The sequence below is a fragment of the Dendrobates tinctorius genome, unplaced genomic scaffold (assembly GCF_039654945.1).
Source record: "Dendrobates tinctorius isolate UK_male_01 unplaced genomic scaffold, ASM3965494v1 ptg000124l, whole genome shotgun sequence".
NCBI classification, from domain to species: Eukaryota; Metazoa; Chordata; class Amphibia; order Anura; family Dendrobatidae; genus Dendrobates; species Dendrobates tinctorius.
In genome coordinates this window covers 1,820,172-1,839,510 of record NW_027361792.1, presented here as the reverse complement: position 1 = coordinate 1,839,510, position 19,339 = coordinate 1,820,172, and positions in this window count along the sequence as shown.

Here is a 19,339-nt window from a genome sequence, read left to right as displayed (position 1 = left end):
AGCTGCTCAGGCTCTTCTGCTGAGATCAGAAGATGTCGAATGGGGCGCGCTTGTTCCAGTCTTACGCTTTTCAGCAGGGACTTCTTCCATTTCCCCATCGCAGTCAACTTAGTACTTTTGAGTTGAGAACACAGCTCCTCCATTTGTCCCATGCGGAGCGCCGGCCCGCTGCACGCGGTGTACGGGAACTCAGGGGGCAACCCAGTTGCAGGGGCGGCGGTCGAACCTGATGTTTCCCGGTGGTGCTGTCTTGGCTCCGATGCAGGCATGATCCGGCTCCCGGTGGCAGCGGTGGCGGTTGGAGCTGCCCGGTTAAATACTGGAGACGGCGGTGGAGCAGATGGTAGCTCCGGATCTGCGGGGATCTCCGGTGGGACCTGTGCAGCCGTGCTAGGTACAGGTTGGGGCTCAGCTTCCTCCGCTTCAGGCCACAGGCCCTCAGACAACTCCTCCGGACGGGCCTCACCAAGCGGCGGTGACAGCGGGGCGGTGGTGATGGATGCTGCCGGTGGCATTGCAGCGGCCGCAGGCTCCACAGGGTTTGCCTGGGGGAGATCCGGTGCAGCCATGGCGGGTACCGGTGACTGGGGTACCGCTGGTGTAGGCACCTCCAGGGCGGGCTGCCAATTCTTCCTCCAGAGCGCCTCCTGCTTCAGCCGCAATTCATGAGTCAGCCGGGCAATCTCATCCTCCAGCTGTTGACAGTCTAGATGGGAAGCCAGATCGGAGCCTTCAGCCATCGCCCCTGGGAGATTCAGTTTAACCTCCCTTCGCTCTTCAGGCCTCCTCTCTCCTTCCATCATGGCGTTCTCTCCTTTCTCTTCCTGTCTGGCCTCTTTTCCCGCCACCGGCCCCCGCTCCTCCTTCTGGGGGTGGCGTCTTTTTCCTACTCCTCCATGCCATGCCAGTATACAAACCTCTCGGGGGGTGGGCCAGGTTGGTGTCGCATGGAAGTTCAGACAGGGGAGGCCCAGGACAGTTCGCAGTCTTTTCTTAGACCACCCATGTTGTCACGCCCTTCTTCTCCGCGCTGGCGGCCATTTTTAGCATTCATTTTACAGTCTATCAAATTGGGTCTTTTGCACATTTCCACAAACTTTTAAGTCCAATAAATCGTAGGCACACAGAACCCGGTGGCACCGGGCTTCGTCATCCTGTTTGTGACGCCAAAAATGGGTCGCCCCCCAGGGCTGTGGGGTACTCGGTACCGGTCCCGATGAGCTTCAATGGGAGATGTAACGGCAGCTGGGACCCGGCCCGTGGCCCTGGGCACCCATTGTAAAAGGGGGTTGTTGCAGTGTGCTTATGGTGGGGACAGTTTATAAGTGATTTGTGACGCCACCTGTGGTGTTCGGCAATGGAGATGTAAGCCGACGCTGCAGACTGATCCTCTGGGACAGATGGTATGGTGCAGCAATGATGTTATAGCCCTCCACAGGCAGGGCTGTAGTCCCAGGGCAGTGTAGGTGAAGTGACACTTAGATGGTGTAGTGTCAGGCGCAAGGGATGTAGCAGTGCTGGGCGGGTTGGCGCAGGAATAAGTGGAGGACACCAGGGCATTTAATTCCAAAGCTTTACTCACAGTCTGTTGCAGGTACAGGTGCCCGCATCCGTGCCGTGTCCTCTGGGACAGAAGCTCAGCCAACTTCCAGGCAAGATGAAGTACTCCTTTCCAACACTCCGCCAACATATGTGCCTTTTCTGAAGTCTCCTCTTATAGCGCCTTTGAATGAAGTACCCCTAGTACTGAGTTACACTGGAGTTCCTCCTGTCAGATGTTCCTATGAGCTCTACTTGTACGGCAGACAGCTGTAGCCTGCTTCGGGGACTCCTTACTACTAAGTCCCGGCTCTCTCGTATGTTGCTGTTGTGCCCCCAAGCCTTGTGTGGGAATAAAGTGGTCACTACTTCTATTCCTCCAGTGTCTGCTGCAGGACCATTAGTATCCGTACAATTTCGGGGACCGGGCCCCGGCCTTGCGCTTAGAACTTGAGAAGGGTTCTCCTCTAACCCACGTCCTTGTTCTCTTATTCTCCTCACGTTCCGTGCTAATCCTTCTTCCCAATGGAGAATCAAGCTTCCTTTCTTTGTCCCTTTCCTGTGCCAGCAGACCCAGATCACTGTGGCCTGCTGCAGCACTTCCTTCCTCCATCCCTCTCCCGGGGATCTTCTCTGTCTCACTCTCTGTCCTTCTACATCTTCACTCATTGACTGAAATGAATGACTGAACTGAACGACTGACTCAATTCTTCCCGCTCTTTTTCTAAACTAAACTCCACCCACCTCCCAGCACGTTTCGTGTTCCAAGCAGGGAGCCACCAATGGGTGCTTTGCTATACTCCAAGTAGGGAGCCGCCGAAGGTCCTTTGCTACACTACTTTGTGGTGTGGGGTGCAGGTGTTGGAGTGTGGTCAGGTGCTTCCACCTTACCTGACTGGTGGGTCACCACACCTCAGGAGGAGGTGCAGTACCTCTGTGGCGACTGAACCCTCAGGGGCGCTACATATCTATCACAAAGTCATTCACACGTACTGTATGAGACAATGGTTGGTGAGACGGGTTTGTACTACTGCCACCGTTATCCTCTATGGAGGATCTATGGATTTGCAATAGATACATGTGACTATGGAGGCCGATAAAGCCATTATTCTTGGATTTTACTCTAAACTGAACTCATTAATCTCCATCAGTTGTAATTTTTTTTTCTACAAACGTCAGATCAGTTGAAAAGATGAAAGCCCAGCTGTGATTGGCTACTATGGATTACAAATACAGTTTTTATCAATCTGCTCAATTATGTCAGAAAAAGGGGATCTAATGCGATATTGCGCCTGTCATCCAGCCAAAAAAGACAGTAGGGAGGAGCATTGTGAGATCTGTAGCTTTTTGTGCCTCTATCAGTTACTCATCTATTCACTTGAATGGGACTGAATTGGATGGAGCAGCGGCAGAAGTCACATTATATTAAGAAATGTTGCACCGTTTGGCTTTTACTGACTCTGTGTTTCTGTGCACATCCATCTCTGATGCGATCTGTGGTCATAAATCGACATTGAGGATCTCAGAAAAACATCAGACCATCACTGATGGATTCTCAGTTAACTCATTCGTATGCACAGAGGCAAAAAATGCAATTTTTCTAATGAAACTCAACTGCAAAAAAAGAAATAAATGTTAGCGACAAATACAAACATTTAAGTAAACAAAATGAATTTGTCCCCTAAAGTAACCAATAAATCCCCTCTCTGACGAAAGGCGCAACCTCTGGGATCGAGTGAAAATTCTTTCCCAGGTCCTCCACCTGCCATGTGCCATTTTTAGTGCTGGTCTTGGTAACTAGGGCATAGAAGTATTTTCAGCCCCTCTAGATCCCCCATAGTTACGCCCCTGTACATCAATCAATGGACTAAATATTAACAATCTCCAAAAAGTACAAACGTCTCCTCCTTCTCCTCCATTATTCATCCCCTCTTCCCCCAGATTTACAATGCGCTTTTTTGTGCAATTCTTATTGTTGGCGGTGTAAGTAGGACAAAAACATGTCATGCCGCCTGACGGCCTTATTGTTATTATCGTGAATCGAAATAGTGTGAGCCTCCCAGGAAAACCTTGCAGAAGTGGGTCAGAATAACCCATCTCATTACATTTCTGGGATGAATGTTGATTTTATATATATATATATATATATATATATATATATATTGCAGATTTGCCACCCAGGGCCGAGCGGATGTGCAAAATCAGCGCGGCGGCCACGACGGCGGCAGCAGCTGACTTCTTGCGGGATATTCAGGTCAATGACTCGCATGTAAAGCGCGCTCTGTAACGAGGTTGTTAGACTTTATTGTCCGGCCCCTGGGCGAGCGAGGAGAGTCTCCTGAGCCTCCTCTCCGTGTCGACAAACAGCTTAGCCTGTGTTTTGGATGAAAATTGGTCTAAATCCACACTCTCAAGTCTAAGGTGGAGGACGAGCTTCTACTGGTCTCACTAATGGAAAGCCAATGCATCCCCCCCCCTAGGGACACTAATCTTACGTTGAAGATTCTGGTGCTTTTTGACTAATGAGGTCAGTGAAATATGCTATGGGATTTCGACGCTTCCCAAATCCTGCTGCCTTATTTTTCCTTTTAATTTGCTGACACGTTTCATGCCTCTAATGATGGGCGTTAGCCGCCCCTCTCTTTCTCTCGCAGCAGTAAGGATATACAGGATCCCTTTAATATTCCCACTAAATACCCAGCTATCAAGCTTTGTATCCCCGGGGGTCTCCACAGAAGCATGCATTGGGTGGTACATGAAGACGTTGAGGCTTCCATGTACCAAGGACGCCCTCCCCACCATCCTGGCCACCTGGTTCTGTCTAATTCTCAGCGGTACAAAGTCAATTATCTATCTTTCTTGATAGGGTGAGAAAAGGGAAAAAAAAAATCATAAGACTTTTGCATATCAATAATGCAATATAGAAACGGGGTTAACGTATTTCCAGAGGGCGCAGGAAACATAAATCCTGTTATATGATAATCACTTATTCCCTACATGAGCGACTCCAACAAACAGCGAGTTGACTGACAGATCCGCGACTTATTTTAAAGTCTGTGGCTCGGTTTGGAAAAAAATGAATGAGTTCTCTACGCTAACTTTGACTTTCTATATACAATGGGAGGAATATTAATGGGACATTTCATGAGATGATCACTTTCCGCAGCGATGACTTGCTCCAAAACCCAACTGCGTTCCATCACTAGAGGAACTCAAAGAGAAGCCTAGAAAGTCATATGGAAATAAGGGTGAGAAAAGCAAAGTACCGTAATTGATGGAGAATGTAACCGCATGACCGCTGTCATACGAGCCGCCTTTTGGGAGGAATATCGAGGCTGCCGTCGAGATTTATGATTCTGAATAAAAGGGAAAAATGAAAAGAGAAAATCTTCTGGGGTAAATATAGAGAAGCAAATCAATCTGTTGGGTGGCATCAATGGTTTTTGTAGTGATTCCATATGCATTGCTAAAATATGTTTTTTTATTTTGCAGGACATGCAAGAGAACAGGTTGAGGAACTATTGCAAATGTTGCAGGGACTAGATGAGAGGTTTTCGGGAGACAGTCATAAAGGAGGTGTGTTGTCCTAGCTAAGTCCGAGAGGAGCCTGGTACTAGCTCGGCTAAGACGAAGCATGTTCATGTCAGTGTATTGTGCTACCACTTAGTTGGAGGAGGCCATAGTGAGCTCATTAATTAAGGTGGTTCAACTCCATTGGGGAGAGTGTGCACTTTGCCATGTGAAGTCATTGGGTGAGACCTTGGCCACTACTGACGACATCTTGTCCCTCTCTTGTTGCTAAATTAGAGTGTTGGACCAGATGGCAGACATAGTGACGGAAATTTCTCTGTGCACCTGTAGGAGAAGGTCTTCTGTTGAACCAGTGCTGACCATGGAGCAGAAGAGGGTTCACCAGTCTTGCTTAGACCTGGTGGGTGGACAGTAAGTTCGCTGTTGGCCTATCGTGTTCAGGGTCTCATAGAAGTCTACTATTAAGATGGGCCAGTAAGACTTCCATGTTGGCTGCCCCTTAACTGGTAATGTCTGAGATGTATCATCAACCCATTTAGTTAGCTCTGCAAGCCTGCCCAGTGAAGAACAAGGGTGGGAGATACTGGTGAACCTAAATCTAGAAGAGGCTGTGACTTGTATAAGGGGTGACAGAAACCCTGTGAGCAATATGTATAGACTATAATGGAGGTCTGGTTGCCCCGTAGTTCTGAAACGTGGCCTGGTGGTGAAGCACTCGATTGTATTGGACTATGGGTCTTGACAATGGAAGAGGTGGTCTGGCTGGAGCCATTGTGAGACATAGTTTTTAAGTGGAAGGCCACCTCGTTGGTGGAGATGGTGTGAGCCTGTAAAGGCCAGTGTGGTCCAGATGGTTTAGGCTGGGAGCTCCAGTGTGGTGTAATTGTGTGAGTACAACATTTTAGTACTATGCCACAGTAGAATAAAGTAAGGACTAAGAACATGTGGATACAAAACTGTCTATGAAGAGGGAACCCTGGAGATTCTGGGTACATTGTAGAGAGAAACCCCTGAGATACAAAGACTGACTGAGGGAGTAATGTGGCGCCCCCAGGAGTATGGCTGCCACAGTGGCATTGCCTTCCTATAGGGAGGGTGATGCCAGGCTTGGAAGCAAAGAAGGGTCTCTCTAACAGTTAATCATTTACATGCAACACGTTCCCACTCCAGGCCAGCAGAGGGAGCTCTGAACCAGGATTGGGGGAGGAGCGCGCTCTGAGGGCCAGGAGGGGAAATAGTGTGAGGAGGGCAACGAGTGTAGACGTGTGGAGAGAAGCTGGAGGTTGAGCTGAGGACGGAGAGCTCCCTCCCAGTGATAGTGCATGATCTGGAGCCTGGTCTCCACGGTTGTATGGATACTGAAGGTCCTGCAACAGAAACCAGAGGAATAGGAAGCTGTAAATGCTCTATTCCCAACTAAGACTCGGAGGCACAACAGTGGCGGGTGAGCCGAGAGAGATAGAGGGCTACAGCTGTCTGCCATACGAGGTAGTTCTAAGAGAAGATAAGGAGGAACTTCAGTGTAACACTGTACCTAAACTAAGCTCTAGGAAGGAGACTACACAACCCATCTGATAGAGAGATACCTGAGTTGCTTCCAGGCTAGCCTGCTCCTGTGCCATCTGTAATCAGGACCCTGGACTGCGTTTGCCAAGTAAAGGTAAAGAAACTGCACCCTATTGTTTCCTTGCCTCCTTCCTGCAACACCCTCGGCACTGCTACATCTCTGTGCCAAACACTGCACCTTCTTCCTAATCCTTTATCTACACTGCCCTGGGACTACAGCCCTGCCTGTGGAGGGCTACAACATCATAGCTGCACTACACCATCAGTCCCAGAGGATCTGCATGCAGTGTCGGCTAACATCTCCCTTGCCGAACACCACAGGTGGCGTCACCAATCACTTATAAACTTTATTCCCAACTCAACCCCTTTTACATGGGCGCCCAGGGCCACGGACCAGGTCACCGCTGCTGTGACATTCCCCTCTGAAGGACCGGCCCGGTACCGAGTACCCCACAGCCCTGGGAGGGCGACCCATTTTGGCGTCACGAACAGGATTACGGAGCCCGGTATCCCCGGGTCCTGTGTGCCAGAGACTGTTTTGTGTACTGTGGACTGTTGGCGCCATTGCCGCCATTATCCCGCTGTGTTAGGAATGGGTCACCGAGGAGGAAAAAAAAAAAGACAACAAGCTAAGTCTCAGAAAACCAGAGAAGTTGGTAACTATGCAGATTGCAGATCCCTGATCTTAACCGCACATCTAGCAGCAGTCGTGGAGCGTTCCTACGATGGTCCTAGACGCCTCGTCACAACCGGAGAGCTACATAAGCCTAAAGCAGGAAAAGAGGAAAACTAACTGCCCCAGAGCAGACCCCAAAGGAAAGACAGCCCCTCACATGTATTGACGGTGAAACAAGATGAAAATACAAACAAAGGCAGGAAAATAGGCTGAGCAAACAATGGGGCCCGGCTAACTAAAAAGGACAGGAAAGGAAAGACACTGTCTGCAATCTGCCAAAAAAAACCTGCAAAAATATTGTCCAACACTTCTGATAGCAAAATTAACCCTGAAGTCACTAGACTTCAAAACCTATATCAGCACTCTGAAATATTCTGAGACAGAGCAAAAAGAGGCCAATCTAATAAGAAACAAAAAGCAGATTGGCAAATACTGATAAATAGGAGTGGAAATTCAGCATAGTCCCAGCAAGGGCAGGCTGATTACACAAGAAACTGAATTGACCAACAAGGGCAAGTGTGAACATAAGCAAAAAACAAACTTGAGAAGACTGGAAGAGAGCTGAAGTCCAGGACCTGAGAAGCAGACTGAATCACCAGCACTAGGATAGGGCGTCGGCTGTCTTATATCCAGTCTGATACTCCAGAGATCCAATCATTATCTTCCTCATCAAGTGGCAGATCACTACCACTTAAACCAACCTCACTACCTCCTGTCACCACCAGAGGGAGAATGGAAGGGGAACTCTCAACTGGTGGAGCAGAAAATGAGTTCAAAACACCGCTGCTTGGCGCGCGCGGAAACCCAAAGAGGCGGGCCGTCGTGGGCGGAGCCTGCCGGAGAGCGCGAAGCAGTGAAGTACCGCCCGGGAAAAGGACAGCGCGCGAGAAGTGAGAAGCTGAGGCCTGCAGCTCCGGGGTCCCCTGATCCAGCCGAGGAGCGGCCTCCGGTAAGCCAGCGTAACTCCGCGGCCTGGCTCACGTTAACTAGGGGGGAGAGAAAATGTCTGAGGACAACGCCAATGCAGCGGCGGACGCTCCAGCAAACCCCTCAGTGCCCACCACAGCGGTCCCCATAATGCCGCTGTCCATGCCCTACATACCGGGAGCGGCCTGGCTACCGCAGTACTCGGGTGAGTCACATACCCTGAGTGAATTTAAAGAGAGACTGTGCAGTTTGTTTGAGGTGCATCCTCTGTCTGAAAGCCAGGTGAATATCCTTATTGGACAGCTAACAGGTGCAGCACAGAGAGAAGTAAAAGCCTGGCAGGACACTGACAAAGAGACTGTTAAGAAGATCCTGGCTAAGCTAAGGAGCACCTTTGACACACGCACTGCAGCTGAAATCAAGATGAGGTTCTTTGGATGTAAACAGAAAGTGCAAGACAGTATAAGGGACTATGCTCTTAACCTGCAGGAGGCGCTGCGAGCGAGCCATCAAGCAAATTGATCCTGACAGTGTGAAAGAGGAAGACCAACTGTTAAAGGAGCAGTTTATTGAAGGACTCATATCCAGTACCCACAGAGGACAGCTGCGCATCATAACTCTACAAGACCCTGACCTGGACTTTGCTGATTTCAAGGACAGGGCCATCCGGGTACTGCAGGAACCAACTGTCAACCGTCCAGCGCCCCCTAGGTGCCTCGCGATCACCTACCATCAGGAAGCAACATCTTCCCATTCCATCCCTGTGGAGGCTGATGCCCAGACTCTGGATAAAGACCCATCTGCAGACCTACGTCTTCAGGTCCAGGAGTTGACCAAAGGTATGGCTGCACGTACTAAAACTGTGCTGTCCCTGCAGGTGTCCTCCAAGGAGAAGATCCAGCTTGCCTCCAGTCCAGAGGATGTCCCGTGGCTCCGGAAGAGGAGAACCCCGCCACTTCGAGGGAGGAACAACGACCGCTATGACCAGGACGGACGTCCCATCTGTCGTCGCTGCCACAAGGCAGGTCATCTTGCAAGATTCTGTCCTTTAAACGAGTAACCCCTGGGGCAGAGGGCCAAACCCCAGGAGTAGGACCACAAGGCCCAAGGAACTGGCGAGCCAAGTATGTTGGAGGGAGACCAGTCCTTCCAGTGGTGATTGACTGCATCCCCATGAACGCTTTGCTGGACACTGGCTCCCAGGTGACCACTATGCCCTATATCCTTTACGAGAGGTATTGGGCTGACTCTGAACTCACCCGTGGCCCAACTGATGAACTGACAGTAGTGGCCAGTAATTGTCAGTCTTTACCTCAAGTAGGGTGTAAAGAAATTACTGTTAAAGTGGGTCGGGTAGAGCTAAAATCTCAAGGTCTGATAGTTGTGGATATTGATCGACGAGAATGTAATCCCATGATGACTCTTGGTACAAATGTAACTGAAAATTGTCTTTCCGAGGTTATTGTCTTGTTGCAACAGGTGGCTGAGACTGCTGGTTCCAGTGAACGACGAGTCCTGCAGAAGGAGATCAAGGCCCTGATGCAAAGACAGCAGGTAGAACTCTCTGGCGGAGAAATTGGCAGTGTCAGAGTGAGTGATGCTTTTCCCATTGCAATACCCCCCAGATGTGAAATGTTGATTTGGTGTCGGGCAGCTATAGGCCTCAGAGGAAAAGATTACCAGGCATTGGTCGAACCAGTATACTCTGATAGCAGGCCCACTGTCCTGACAGCCAGAGGGGTAGTTGATGTACGTAAAGGGAGAGTACCTGTACGCCTTTTGAATTGTGGGAAGGAGGAGGACACAATACCTCGGTATGCCACAGTTGCTAAGCTGCTCACTGTCAGTAATAATGCAATGCAGGCAGCAGAGCCCTTGGTCTCATCCGATCAGGTGGAGGACAATGGCTCTGTAAAGCAGCTGGAGGAGTGGTGCCAGCAACTGCAGGTGGGGACTGACTTTACACCTTCACACCAGAAAAATGGGGTTTACAGAGTGACCCAGGAATATGAGCGGGTATTCAGTAAACAACCCCTAGATTTTGGAAAGGCAAAAGGGGTTCAACATCATGTCCCCACTGGAAATCATCCACCCATAAAAGAAAGGTACCGGCCTATACCTCCAACACAATATCAATGTGCCAAAAGTATGTTGAGAGAAATGAAGGAGGCTGGGGTGATCAGAGACAGTTGCAGCCCCTTGGCAGCTCCCATAGTTTTTGTAAAGAAAAAGGATGGTACCATGAGAATGTGTGTTGATTACAGAAAAATTAACAGCATTACACATAAAGATGCCTACCCATTAACTAGAATTGAGGAGTCATTAGCCGCACTTAAAGCTGCTAACTACTTTTCCACCTTGGATCTCACTAGTGGGTATTGGCAGGTTCCCGTGGCAGAGGCAGAGAAGGAGAAAAGAGCATTTACCACCCCAATGGGTCTCTGTGAGTTCAACTATATGCCATTCGGGCTCTGCACCGCCCCAGGAACATTTAAACGGCTGATGGAGTGCTGCCTGGGACACGTGAACTTTGAGACAGTCCTGTTGTACCTGGATGATGTCATTGTTTTCTCCAAGACTTATGAAGACCATCTGGAGCACCTGGCTGAGGTGTTTGAAGCCTTGTCCAATTTTGGCCTGAAGGTGAAGCCTTCCAAATGCCACCTCCTGAAGCCCCAGGTACAGTACCTCGGTCATGTGGTGAGTGCAGAAGGTGTGGCACCAGATCCGGACAAAGTCGCAGTCATCCGGAACTGACCGAAGCCCAGCAACCTCCATGAAGTACGCCAATTCCTCGGACTGGTATGCTACTACCGAAGATTCATCAAAGGCTTCACTGAAATAGCCACTCCGATGCAAAATCTTCTGGTGGGGCAGTCCAAAAAAGCCAAACAGAAAAGTTCCACCTTTGAATGGACTGAGGAGTTGGAGAGATCCTTCACTCGACTGAAGATGGCTCTCACAGGGAATGAAGTTCTGGCCTACCCAGATTATGACAAACCGTTTGTGTTGTATACTGATGCCAGCAATGTGGGACTAGGAGCAGTACTGTCACAGGTACAGAATGGCAAGGAAAGAGTGAGCTCCTACGCCAGCAGGAAGCTTCCTCCCACTGAAAGGAACTCTGACAATTACAGTTTCTTCAAGCTGGAGTTCCTGGCCATAGTCTGGGATGTGACTGAAAGATTCAAGCATTACCTAGCTTCAGCCAAGTTTACCATCTTCATGGACAACAACCCGTTGACTCACTTAGAAACTGCCAAGCTAGGTGCACTGGAGCAGCGATGGATGGCTCGGCTATCTAACTATGAATTTATCATCAAGTACCGAGCAGGGCACAAGAATGCCAATGCTGATGCGCTGTCCAGAATGCCTAATCTGCCAGATGCAGGAGAAGAACCTGAGGCTCTTGAAGAAATAGAGTTACCTCCCTTCCACCGGCCAATTGCGGCCCAATGTGCTCAAGGAGTGAGAAACAGACGGTCTGGCTTGAAAGAGGTCACCCTAAATCCATTGCCCCATCACGATTGGGCAGAAATGCAGGATAGTGACCCCGCAGTCCGCCTGGTGAAGGAGTTACTGTCACAAGCTGACTCACGCCCAGAGTCGGATGCTCCTGAGGAAACCCAGCAGTTGTGGAAGGAAAGAGGTCGGCTGTTCATCTATGAAGGAAAGCTGTGTCGGAGGAGTATCAATACCTGCACTCATGAGCTGGTCTGGCAGGTGGTAGTCCCAAAGAGAGAGGCATCAATGGTCTTGGAAGCATACCACAATGGAGCTGGACACTTCGGATGGAAGAAGTTGGAAGCATTGCTCCGAGAGAGATTCTACTGGGCAGGTATGCGGAAAGCCATTGAAAAGTTGTGCCGGGAGTGTGGACAATGTAACCTGCGCAGAAAGGATCGAAACAGCCAGAGAGCTCCTCTGCAGCCAATAGTAACAAAACAGCCACTCGAGTTGGTCGCCCTGGACCATGTGAAGCTGGTCCCAAGCCGGTCAGGCTACATCTATGCTCTTACCATCGTGGACCACTACTCAAGATTCCTGGTAGTTGTGCCTGTCAAAGATCAAACAGCCAGGACAGCAGCCAGAGCATTCCAACAGCACTTCTGTAGACCACATGGGTATCCTGAGCGAGTGCTTACTGATCAAGGTCCCGCCTTTGAGGCAGAAGTGTTCCAGGAATTTTGTAACTTGTATGGTTGTAAGATGATTCGGACAACACCGTATCACCCACAGACCAATGGCATGTGTGAAAAGATGAACCATGTAGTGATTGATCTCCTGAAGACATTGCCTTTGGAATAAAGGAATCTGTGGCCAGAAAAGTTACCAGATCTGGTAGACCTTTACAATCACATTCCTGTGAATTCCACCAACTGTACCCCAGCCTACCTAATGAGAGCAAGACCTGGTAAGCTGCCTATTGATTTGGACATGGGAGTCCTGACGCCTGAAGTAACGTCACAAGATGCTGACTGGGATACAGAAAGACAACAACAGTACAGAAGAGTTCAAGAATGCGTGGAAAAGAGTCTAGCTCAGGCCAGACAAAAACAGGAAAGGCACTACAATCAGCATGCCCCTGCAGTTCCCTTATCACCAGGAGAACAAGTCTTAAAAAGGAAAAGAAGATTGCATAAATTGCCTGACCAATGGGAAGCTGAACCTTACACCATTCTACCCTCAAAATTTGACAATACCAAGGTGTGCCTTATTAGCAAAGATGGAGGAGAAACCTCAGCAGCAATATCGAGGGATCATTTGAAGCTATGTCCTGACCAGTTAAAAGAAAGGATGGAAGAACAAGATAACCTCCAACCCATGGAAGAAGAAAAGGTCAGCACTATACTTGGAGAATTCCCTGCAAATTGGACTAAGGTAAATGATGCCATAGTGGTGCCAGTCTTGACATTTCCCCAATTGGTAGCACAGGAAGGCGTAACTCAAGAAAATCCTGAAGATCAGGAAAATCAGGCAGCAGATGCCACACCAGCAGTGGAGCCAGGGAACCCTCGCCCTGCCAGTGGTGAATCTGTTATAGCCGTGGTGAGTCTAAGAGTTCCTAGACAATCTAGTATCCCCGTGCTTCACAGAACCACCCATAGTGTATCCAGTACATTGCACACTACACCATTAGCTAGCACCAGACAACCAGAGAGATTTCCAGTCACACCAGTGTTACGCAGGTCTACCCGTACTACTCAAGGTATACCGCCCATCAGATATCATGTATAGATAAGTAAATGTAAATGTTGAAATTGTATGTATATATGTAACTGTTTTCAAGTTTTGTGCCTACAGGTAATCTGTAAGAGTTTCCTTTGAATTTTCCAGTTTTTACCTTGTTTCATGGACACTGCACCACAGGACTGTGTGTGGTCAAAACTTACCTTTGTAAATAGTTTACCATTTGCCCAGGAATGGACCATGGACATTGATGCTGGACTTATCATTATAGGACTATTTTTGGAGCTCTTGGTTTTTGTAAATTTTTCCTTTTTCAAATCTTGTACAATTATAACTGTTCACCTTGTTTAACTATTTATATGTTTTTCATGTTTTGTTCAGCCCAGGAGTGCTGACTTGCACTAGGGGGGAATGTGGCGCCCCCAGGAGTATGGCCGCCACAGTGGCTTTGCCTTCCTCCAGGGAGGGTAATGCCAGGCCTGGAAGCAGTGAAGGGTCTCTCTCGCAGTTAACCTATACATGCAACACAGTTCCACTCCGGGCCAGCAGGGGGGACTCTGAACCGGAATCAAGGGGAGGAGTGCTCTCTGAGGGCCAAAAGGGAGAAGTGGTTAGTTAGTATGAGGAGGGTGAAGTGTGCAGACGTGGAGGAGAAGCGCGGAGATCGAGCAACGAGGAAAGGCTCATCTCCATCAAGAGCGCATGAACTGGAGCCTGGTCTCCACGGTTGTATGGATACTAATGGTCCTGCAACAGACACCAGAGGAGTAGGAGGCTGTAAATGCACTACTCCCATCTAAAACTCGGAGGCACAACAGCACGGAGTGAGCCAAGAGAGGAATAGCGGCTACAGCTGTCTGCCATACGAGGAGTGCTAGGAGAAGAGAATCAGGAGGAACTTCAGTGTAACTCAGTACTGGAGACAACTCAAATAAGCGCTAGGAAGGAGACTGCACAGCCCATCTGCAGAGAGAGAATCCCTGAGTTGCTTCCAGGCTAGCCTGCTCAGGTACCATCTGTAATCAGGACCCTGGACTGCATTTGCCAAGTAAAGGTACAGAAACTGCACCCCGCTGTGTCCTTGTCTGCTTCCTACCCTTCCGGCACTGCTACATCCCTGTACCAACCACATCTACACTGCCCTGGGACTACAGCTTCACCTGTGGGGAGCTTTTACATCTTTGCTGCACCATACCATCAGTCTCAGCGGATCTGCATGCAGCGTCGGCTTAACACCTCAATTGCCGAACACCACAGGTGGCGTCACAAACTATTCCATTAACTACATTCCACCATTCAATCTCCCTATTACTTGGGCGCTCAGGGCCACGGACCGGGTCACTGCTGCTGTGACACATCCAGCTGATACCGGCCCGGTACCGAGTACCCCACACCCCTGGGAGGGCGACCCATTTACATGCAACACGTTCCCACTCCAGGCCAGCAGAGGGAGCTCTGAACCAGGATTGGGGGAGGAGCGCGCTCTGAGAGCCAGGAGGGGAAATAGTGTGAGGAGGGCAATGAGCATAGACATGTGGAGAGAAGCTGGAGGTTGAGCTGAGGACGGAGAGCTCCCTCCTTGTGATAGCGCATGATCTGGAGCCTGGTCTCCACGGTTGTATGGATACTGAAGGACCTGCAACAGAAACCAGAGGAATAGGAAGCTGTAAATGCTCTATTTCCACCTAAGACTCGTATGCACAACAGCGACGGGTGAGCCGAGAGAGATAGAGGGCTACAGCTGTCTGCCATACGAGGTAGTTCTAAGAGAAGATAAGAAGGAGGAACTTCAGTGTAACACTGTACTGCATGTACCTCAAGCCAGCGCTGGGAAGGAGACTACACAACCCATCTGATAGATTCCTGAGCTGCTTCCAGGCTAGCCTGCTCCTGTGCCATCTGTAATCAGGACCCTGGACTGCGATTGCCAAGTAAAGGTAAAGAAACTGCACCCTATTGTGCCTTGCCTCCTTCCTGCAACATCCTCGGCACTGCTACATCTCTGTGCCAAACACTGCACCTTCTTCCTAACCCTTCATCCACACTGCCCTGGGGCTACTGCCCTGCTTGTGGAGGGCTACAACATCATAGCTGCACTACACCATCAGTCCCAGAGGAACAGCATGCAGCGTCGGCTTAACCTCTCCCTTGCCGAACACCACAGGTGGCGTCACGAATCACTTATAAACTTTATTCCCAACTCAACCCCTTTTACATGTGCGCCCAGGGCCACGGACCGGGTCACGGCTGCTGTGACATTCCCCTCTGAAGGACCGGCCCGGTACCGAGCACCCCACAGCCCTGGGAGGGTGACCCAGTAACAAGACCCGAGAGAGCCCGGACTGGAGGGGCAATATCCTAAGGGTAGGGCCACGAAAGAGACGCCTGACAGGTGGCGGAAATTTAGAGAGAAGGGCAAGGTTAGGGGATGCAATGCGAGTGTGCTGCAAACCGCAGACATGAGCAAGCAGATCGTACATATTTAATGGTGTTTATTCAGTTCACTTTGTTTGTTCTGTAACATGTAATCCCTCATGCGAGAGCTGCCAACAATACGCGCCTCGTGTGACAGAAGCGGTACGCATTGTGTGTCGGTGTGTGCCGCCATGTTTTGTAACGTTCAATGCTACTTGCTCTGATTGTTGGCTTTCTTAAAGGAAAACTTTACCTGTTGTCCCATGGTAACTAAAAGCCTTGTTACTTGGGCCATGGAACGTTCATTTACTATCATTTCCCCATATAAACAGCTTTTCGGGAAACCCTACAGACTGCAGCAACCTTGCTGCCACCTCACCACCACCGGCGCTCCCGCAACCCCCTGAACTAATGTCTCCATCCACAAAACCTCATAGATTGTAAGCCCGGAGGACAGCGCCTCGTCCCCTCTGTACCCATCTGTCACTGTTAGCTTATTAGTACTTTATATACAGGTATTTTATGTACAGCAGTGGACAAAAGTTTTGAGATTTTTTTTCCACTGTTTGGTGCTTGAGGGTTTTTCGCTCTTTTAGTCGGATGTTTCTATGGTTACTGGAGTGCAATTATCAGTATTTCAGAAGTTTTTACACTTTTATTGAGAAATATATGACGCTTCTGTAAAGTCTTAGTATTTGCAACACTGCCCCTTATTTCTCCAGGCTTCTGCCATTCACCCCAACAGTTGGATATCAGCTTCTGGGCTAATCCGGACTAATCAGATCTTGGAGTTCATCACAATGTCTGTGTTTTGTTTGACCTCCTGCTTTTTGAGGGTATGGAGGGGACACAAGACTTTTCTCCAAATAGCGTAAATACCCTTGGAGGGCACAATAATCCTATCATCTTGTCTAAATTTTTCATTTTGAATGAGCATTCCCCACCTACCATGTATTGTCCTGGTGAGGGGTGGACTGACCATAAGAATATTAGGACAGTCATAATGGGGGCTTATAAATAATTCGCCTGATACAATTCTCGTAAAAAAAGCAGGGCCTGCAAAAAAACTAATAAGTGATTTTAAGGAATTCATGATTTCTAATGCCTGAGGCTTTCAAAGCAGTGATACACATTAGCCAAATCTGATGATTTTGACTTCAACCATTTAAGGTATAGAAAATGTTACCCTGGAGGAAAAAGTGTTGGGTATGGTGAATTTCAGCATGCCTGATCCATTGTTCTCACAGGAGAGAAGGCGCTGCTACAGGTATTTGTAAGTAGTTTACCCCCCTCTCCCAATTTAGAACATGTACACCTTTGGCTCATCCAATTATTAGGCTCCCCTCCAAGCCCAAGGTCTGGGTGGGCAATCGGGCCACGGGTGTCGGTGCAGCAATGGGAGAAGCACACAGGACACAGATGGCACAGGTACTGGAAGCCGCAGGCAGACTGGTAGCTGAGGTACTGGAAGCCGCAGGCAGGCGTGTAGCGGAGGTACTGGAAGCCACAGGCAGACAGGTAACTGAGGTACTGGAAGCCGCAGGCAAGACCGGTAGCTGAGGTACTGGAAGCCGCAGGCAAGACCGGTAGCTGAGGTACTGGAAGCCGTAGGTAGACAGACAGGTAGTTGAGGTACTGGAAGCCGCAGGCAGACCGGTAGCTGAGGTACTGGAAACTGCAGGCAGACAGGTAACTTTGCCCAGACAAACTACAAGTCTTAGGAGCACTGAAGTCTTAATACCAAGACACAGGTGTGTGTCTTGGTGAGCATTATATAGGCCGGCAGATGATCATAAGAGATCATACCAGGTCATCTGCAAAACCTACCGTGGACCACAACAAAGTTTAGCGTATCGGGGTGAAGGAAGTAAAGCGTGGATTCGGGGCAGGTGTGTAACACCAATCATACATATACATAGATTAGAGAGGGTGGTTGTAAGAAATAGCTGTCAGCTGAACTGATGAAAGTGTATGCTGAGTTCTAGTCTTCCCCTTTACTAATGTAGGCCGGACCCCTGTAGACACCAAAGCCTGGGTGCAAACGCAACCTCAGCTCCAGCACTAACGATAAAAAATCTGCTAAAACTAAATTTCCCAATGGCAGTCGACATACAACCGTGGTATTTAGACATAGTAATCGTCTGCCTCTGGGGAAATAAAGAGTGAACTGTCCATCAATGTGACATGTTAATTACGTCTACTAACCGGACTGAGGTTTTATCTGGACAGTAGATTTTTCAGCACAATGTCAGTCTGGGAAACAAAGAATAAAGCCTTGTATTTTATGTCAAGCTTCGGCTGACCAATATAAATCCCATCAGTTTATCCCGTGCTTGGGTCTAAATATTTCTACTCCCTGATGCCCGGACAGGGGAGGCATTGAACATATCCCTTTTTACTCCTTTCGTCTTGCACCTGATAGTCTCCTGGGAGCTTGTAAATCTGGGAATCTACAAGCATCTCATGACGACGGTGCGTCAAGTCACCGGTCTCATCTCGCCGTTCGGTAAATGTTCTGTGTGTTGTTTAAAATTGTCCTTATAAATCAGGAAAAAATAAAACTAAACAAGTGATAAAATGCCTCCAGGGCCCGAGGACCAATGGGGAGGGAAGCCAAGTGGATTCATTGGAGAAATAGGAAGATTATAGGGACACTCGAAACATGCAGTGATCACAATAAAAACTGTAAATTATGGTCTTGTAAATAATTAGTTATATTAACCCCTCCAGGAAGGAGAAGGCAGCTGCCCGGTTATACTAGAAAACACCCCTCTGGCCTGAAAATAGTATATTATATTTTTTTATCATCATCCTCTGATATAAAATAGTCGCAAAATTTTTCATAACATTTAAAATTAAATTTCTAGAAAAAAAAAATCTATGTATATTGTTGGCCCCCGGTAAATCCATGTGATCCAACTAAACAATACATTACATTACAAATTTAGCACCGCACTGTCCATTGGAGTGGGGACGTGCAGGGTTAGGGGTCCTTAGGCATACCTTCAGACAGTCCCATGTAGCACAGTGTCCCATAAACAAGACTACATAATGGGGTGGGTTGGATTTGTGAGATGATTTTGCGTGGAAATGGGGTGGAATGAAAAACTGCAAACCATGTAGCTAAGTAATAGTAAAGCTCTTGTGTACATACAGGAGCTTCTCACAAAATTAAAATATAATGAAAAAGTTAATTTATTTCAGTTCTTCAATACAAAAAGTGACTCTCCTGTATTCTCTAGAGTTATTACACACAGAGTGATCTATTTCACGGGTTTATTTCTGGTAATGTTGATGATTATGGCTTACAGTCAATGAGAACCCAAAAGTCATTATCTCAGGAAATTAGAATACTTTATATCACCAGCTTGAAAAATGATTGTAAAATCTGAAATGTTGTCCTACTGAAATGTATGTTCAGTAAATGCCCTCAATACTTGGTCGGGGCTCCTTCTGCATCAATTACTGCGTCAGTGCGGCGTGGCATGGAGGCGA